A 7,136-nucleotide genomic window follows, 5' to 3' on the forward strand; every position below is an offset into this window, starting at 1 on the left:
GTCGCCCCGCGCCTTTCCTCCGGCCGCCGCGGCCTCCCTCGCCTCTCTCGTCGCCGGCGAGCGACCTCTGGAGCCCGAGCCTCGATCCATATCGCCCGTGCCCGTACGCGTCGACTTCTCCTCGCCCCTCCTTTTTTTCTAAGTCTGGAATTTTTCTCAGCATGTGCCTCTGTTCCCGATGCGATAACTCCGTGCGTGTAGCTTCGATTCACGCGTGTAATATGTCAAATTGTTCATCTCGTGATGCTCTCCATTTCGTTCAATTGCACCATGTTCATTAGAGGTAATCTTGATGCCCAAATCTCTGTTGGAAGAGGGCTAGTTGCTGTTATTCTCTGGTTCTTATCAGAACTTGGAGATTTGTCATTTTTGTATAATTTAATCTGTGCATCTTTTGAGCATGAGCTCTACACGTGTTTTGAAGTATGCCATGCCATCTTTCCAGTGGTGTAGTCCATGTATTTTTGTGATCTCTGTGGTGACTAGCACAAGCATGCAAAGTAGGCCCCATAATATTTCTGATTTCAGGGACTTGGTGATTTCTCTAAGTCCTTGTCTGCTGTAATTTTGTTGCCATGTAAACTTGATGCTACAGAGAGATCCATGCATATTTTGGAGATGTTCAGTAAGGATGTTTTGTAGCTATAGTTGTAATAGATCCATTCCTGCAATTGTTTGCAATTATGGAGTGCCATAGCATGACTCAATCTTGATCTACTTTTGCTATAAAATATTTCTGGCAGATTCTTAACATGATATGCAATTTTGCCAAGCTTATTGTAGTTGATCCATACATGCTATGTATTTGTTCTTGCCATGGATAGCTTCATAAACATGCCATCATGCTGTAGGTATGTTTGGTTTGTCATGAATTGCTCTGTAGTGAGTGCATCAAGCTCACAAAGAGGCCTACATATTAATATTTCTGCCATGCTCTGTTTTCTGCTAAGTCTGAAACCTGATAACGAAACTTGCTATGTTTACATGCTTGCCATCATATCTTCTGGTCCTTTTTGGCTTATGGTCAGTAAGGGATTTTTGTTAAGTGCATTTAGTAGAACACTACCATGTCTTGTTTTGCTATGTTAAGTTCCTGTAGCATATTGATTCCATGCTCTGAACATTGCTACCTGATGCTGTTTTCTGCCATGTCCAGTTTTTCAGTAAGTCTGTGAACCTGTAATCTTTTGCACTTTTGCCATGCTTGTTTGAGCTTGATATATTGTGAACTAGCCGTAGCTCAGTGTTCATCTTTTGTCAAGCACCTCCTGTAGATTACTGCCATGTGCTTTGTTGTTATGTTGGGGTGCTGTAGCATTGTTTCTTGTTGCATTTTAAGTGCTATCTTGCTGTTTATCGCAGATTCGTGTCATTCTTGTTTTGCTTGCCATTTGCAAACCGTGCATCCGATTCCGGTGATATTTATATCGATTTCGACCGAAATCATCTCATCTTTCCAGTGGCATGCTTGGTTTGCCAAGTTACTGCCATGTTCATCATTTTCCCTCCGGAGCACGCATACGCATCGCATATCATATCTTGCATATCATACATGTCTTGCATCATGTTGCTTGCGCATTTCTCGTTGTTGATTGTGGTTCCGTTTGTTTGTGTTCTTGTCTTGGGTAGAACCGGGAGACGAGTTCGTGAACGAGGAACCTGTCGAGTACGCTTACGAGGATCAAGCTTTCGACAACTCTGAGAACCTTGCAGGCAAGATGACCACCCCTCGAAATCACTTCTATCTTTGCTATGCTAGTTGTTTGCTCTATTGCCATGCTCGCTACCTATCACTTGCTATATCATGTCTCCCATTTTGCCATGTCAGCCTCTAACCATCCTTTCCTAGCAAACCGTTGTTTGGCTATGTTACCGCTTTTGCTCAGCCCTTCTTATAGCGTTGCTAGTTGCAGGTGAAGTTGAAGTTTGTTCCATGTCGGAACATGGATTTGTTGGGATATCACAATATCTCTTATTTAATTAATGCATCTATATATATTTGGTAAAGGGTGGAAGGCTCGGCCTTATGCATGGTGTTTTGTTCCACTCTTGCCGCCCTAGTTACTGTTATACCGGGATTATGTTCCTTGAGTTTGCGTTCCTTACGCGGCGGGTGATTTATGGGACCCCCTTGACAGTTCGCCTTGAATAAAACTCCTCCAGCAAGGCCCAACTTTGGTTTTACCATTTGCTACCTAAGCCTTTTTCCCCCGGGTTTTCGCGAGCCCGAGGGTCATCTTATTTTAAACCCCCGGACCAGTGCTCCTTCGAGTGCTGGCCCAAACCGAGCGATGTCCGGCGCCCCCTGGGCAACCAGGGTCTATGCCAACCCGACGTCTGGCTCATCCATTGTGCCCTGAGAACGAGATATGTGCAGCTCCTATCGGGATTTGTCGGCACATTCGGGGGCTTTGCTGGTCTTGTTTTACCATTGTCGAGATGTCTTGTAAACCGGGATTCCGAGACTGATCGGGTCTTTCCGGGAGAAGGTTTATCCTTCGTTGACCGTGAGAGCTTATGATGGGCTAAGTTGGGACACCCCTGTAGGGTATTATCTTTCGAAAGCCGTGCCCGCGGTTATGAGGCAGATGGGAATTTGTTAATGTCCGGTTGTAGATAACTTGTCACTTGACCCAATTAAAATACATCAACTGCGTGTGTTGCCGTGATGGTCTCTTCTCGGCGGAGTCCGGGAAGTGAACACGGTCTGAGTTATGTATGACGTAAGTAGGTGATCAGGATCACTTCTTGGCCATTGCTAGGTGACGTCCGCTCCGTTGCTTCTCTTCTCGCTCTCTCTTGCGTATGTTAGCCACCATATATGCTTATTGCCGCTGCAGCTCCACCTCATTACACCTCTCTTTTCCTACAAGCTTTAATAGTCTTGATCTCGCGGGTGTGAGATTGCTGAGTCCCCGTGACTCACAGATTCTACCAAAACAGTTGCAGGTGCCGACGATGCCAGTGCAGATGATGGCGTCGATCTCAAGTGGGAGTTCGACGAGGAACGTGGTCGTTACTATGTGTCTTTTCCTGATGATCAGTAGTGGAGCCTAGTTGGGACGATCGGGGATCTAGCACTTGGGGTTGTCTTATTTTCATCTGGATTTTGACCGTAGTCGGTTTATATGATTGTATTTTGGATGATGTATGAATAATATTTATGTATTGTGTGAAGTGGCGATTGTAAGCCAACTCTTTATCCCATTCTTGTTCATTACATGGGATTGTGTGAAGATGACCCTTCTTGCGACAAAACCACTATGCGGTTATGCCTCTAAGTCGTGCCTCGACACGTGGGAGATATAGCCGCATCGTGGGCGTTACAGATTGTGCGAACTACCTCCTCCATGGGTATGCTGAAACTGTCCTCCCGGCTTCGGGGCAAAACGTGGCTTCTGCTGAGCTCCAGAGTTATACTTCCCTTGTCCATACTTCCTCTTACGGTTTTCAATCTGCTGTTGCTTCCCTTCAATCATGAGAGCTCTATCTACCAGCTCCTGGTAGTTGTTGAAGGTTGCTACCATCAACTGCATACTCGGTTCATCATTCAGTCCTTCCAAAAATTTCTCCTGCTTGGATGCGTCTGTAGCAACGTCATCTGGTGCATAACGTGCTAACTTACTGAAATCCTCCATGTACTGGCCTACGGTGCGTCCTCCTTGGCGTAGGTTGTGAAACTCACGCTTCTTCATAGCCATAGCTCCTGCTGAAACATGAGCTGTACGGAAAGCTTGCTGAAACTGGTCCCATGTGACAGTGTCAATAGGGTGTGTGGCGGTATAATTCTCCCACCATGATGTTGCGGGTCCATCAAGCTGATGTGCGGCAAAACGCACTTTTTCCGCATCTGTGCATCCTGCAGTGGTCAACTCCCTTCCAACTTTGCGGAGCCAATCATCTGCAACAATCGGCTCGGTGCTACTGGAAAACACCGGCGGGTTTAGCCTCAAGAAACGGGCTAAGTGATCAACAGGTGGTGGTGGTGGTGGGTTGTTGTTGTTGTTGTTGTTGTTGCCTTGGTTCTGCACTAACACTTGCATCAGGGCATTCTGTTGCTGAATCAACTGGGTGATCTCCGGTGGGAAAACAAATCCGGTGTCGTGTCTCGGAGGCATCTAATGGGTTAGAAAAGATGAGAGTTAAGAATAGAATGAGGTCTAGAGGGAAAACACTACCCATATGCTCATGAGACAAATACAATCAATATCACTCAATCAATTCAATCAAGGCATAACAATCGATCTAACTAGCGTTACAAAGTGCTTGAACTATACTATTAAATGGGGGAAAACTACTACTGATAGGGTGGTCTACTAGAAATTCTGATCCGTTGAAGACTCCATGATGTCTGCTCCAGCTTCGTCAACAAAGTCATCTTCACTTGGTTCTGAGTCGGTGTCGTCGATGATGATGTAGTTATCCGGACAAGTGCATTCGTCATCTTTTGCTTTTGGCACTGGATTTCCCATGAATACTCCAATCTTCTTCTCTAGGTCGTCATTCTTCCCTACTAATGCGACGATTTCCTCCATATAATCCTCGCGTGTAGCCTTGAGTTTTTCCTCCAGTTCCTTGATCTTCGTCAATGCCTTCTTCAGTTCTTCCTTGTCCGAGCACATCTGGTTCTCCTGGCGACGAATGTGTTGGTTTTGCTCCTGGATGAAAGCTGCAATTGATCCATCCTTCTTGGTTCTGATCATCTCCCATTGCGCGTCTCGGCGTCCACAAATCTGATAAATTGTATCCTTAAGCTCCTGGTGGTAGACTTCTCCAATGCGTCCCATAGCGATGTGGGCGGCCATGCTCTTCCCTAAACTCCAGGTTGGTGCTTCGAAAATCAATCTTATGGGTTCAGTAACTGGCACAAACGTCCTTCCTGGAATGTGAACTTGAATCTTCCAGCTTTCCTCTTCGGGTAATGTGGCGTTGTAGGTTCCGGTGATGCTTGGTATTCCTATGTTCAAGTACTTAGTGACTTCCTTCAAATGTCGCCCAAAAGGCGTGTCTTCATCCGGTTGCATGAACTTGCTCCTTGCATCCACCATTCCTAAAAGAGTAGAAAGTGGAGAGGGGTCAGAAATGAGAAGAGAGAAGTGTTCTAGGGCTTAAGCTTAGTGGTCGTGTCCTACAGTCAGCGTGTGCTCTGATAACACCTTTGTAGCGACCAGACCTCAAATGGTCTGTGCTGCTGTGCACCAGTGTCATCCCTGGATCAGTAATGCTGACACGCACAGTACAAATGGAGGATTTATAACAGAGTAGCAATCACACACTTATTACATCGAATATCTCCAAAGAGAATAAGTATGATAAATATGGCTTAAGGCCATCTAAAACGATAACAGCGGAAGACTTGGAAGATAAGTGAGTCCATCAACTCCAACGGCATCACTGAGTATAAGACCACGACCTAAGGCACCTTACTCGTCGTCTGAAAAGTCTGCAACATGAAACGTTGCAGCCCGAAAACGGGTCAGCACATGGAATATGCTGGCAAAATAACACATGGAGAAATAATGAACATAATAATGCTATACTACATGCATATATGGCTGGTGGAAAGCTCTATGGTTAAAGTTTTGCGAAAAGCCAATTTTTCCCTACTGCAAAGGAATAAATTTTATTTAACTATCATGGTGGTTGTTAAACATTGAGATGGTTGACAGCATCTCAATCCCAATTAAAAGTCATCATTAACCCAACAAAATTAATTAAAAATAACATGGTGATGAGATTCAAATGATAATCCAGGTACTAGATACTCAAGTTGTCCATAACCGGGGACACGGCTAACCATGATTAGTTTGTACACTCTGCAGAGGTTTGTGCACTTTTCCCCACAAGACTCGACCGCCTCCGCTTGATTCTCGCACTACATGATGTTTGAGAAACGGATGATCGAGACACAGCCTTCAGGAACAATCACTCTTTACTCCGAGTGGACAGTTACACCTACTTTCCCCTACATCTGCTAGCCCACCTCTTCAAGAGATCATGTAACCTACTCAACTATGCTAGTGCCCATAATAGCTTGTGGCTGCACACGGAAGTTTCTAGCATGAATAATCTTATGATCCCTTTGAGCCTGGGTGGCGGTCCTTATACAAACAGACAACACTGGGTTCTCCAGGTGCCTCAATCCACCCAGATGTGAGTTTTAGTTGCCACCTTAAGTAAACCATTATTAACAATCTCACATCTGTCGTGAATGTCTCTCAAACCCAATCCACGTCTACGAGCATAGCATGGCAATATAATAGCAATCGTAGAAGTAACTCCCAAGGGTTTGATAAAAAGAACAGGTAATAGGTACTACCTCAACTACTTCCCAATACCCACAATTTAATTAGATCCTAATCATGCAATGTTTGAGGAATAGATCTAATGCAATAAAAACTGGGTATGGAAGGTATATGATCAAAGTGTTACTTGCCTTGCTGATGATCCGCGAAACCTAGCGATTCGAAGTAACAAGCGGCACACTCCGGGTACTCTATCGCAAACAAACAAGCAAACAATAAGTACTTATCTAATGCACAGGTAAAACTCGAATGAAAGATCCAACCAGAAAGTTCAACTTAAGAACTCTGGTTTGCAAAAAGAATCAACTCGAACAAAGCAACGAAAGTCAAACGGCAAAAGAAACAAGCTCCGTTTACTAATCTGGATCTAGGTCAAATTTTACAGTAGCAAAAACGTATTTGAGTAGGTTAAACGGAAAGAGAATTTCGAGACGAAACTCTAGGAGCTTGAATCGCCTGATTCCGATAAATGAGCGAAAAGTTAAACAGAAACGAAGATCCGATCAGAAATCGAGATCTGAGATAATCGCGGAAAAATCCGACGAAAAAGAAAAACTGACGAACGGTTAACGAACGGACGTTCGTTAACAGAGAAAATCCGACGAACCCGTTCGTTAAAACGAACGGGTCGGTGAACGTTCACAAAATAACAAAACCGAAGAAATAAACCGATCTAGGGTTTTTCTTAAAACGAACGGTTTTTTTAACAAAACCGGCAAACGACGGCGAGGTAATACCTCGTCGGGGCGGGGCTCCGGCGGGCTCGGCTGGGCTCCGGCGAGGGCGGCGAGGTGCGGCGGGGCTCGGGGGGGCTCGTGGGCGGCGAGTGGC

The sequence above is a fragment of the Triticum aestivum genome, chromosome 3D (genome assembly GCF_018294505.1).
Source record: "Triticum aestivum cultivar Chinese Spring chromosome 3D, IWGSC CS RefSeq v2.1, whole genome shotgun sequence".
Lineage (NCBI taxonomy): Eukaryota > Viridiplantae > Streptophyta > Magnoliopsida > Poales > Poaceae > Triticum > Triticum aestivum.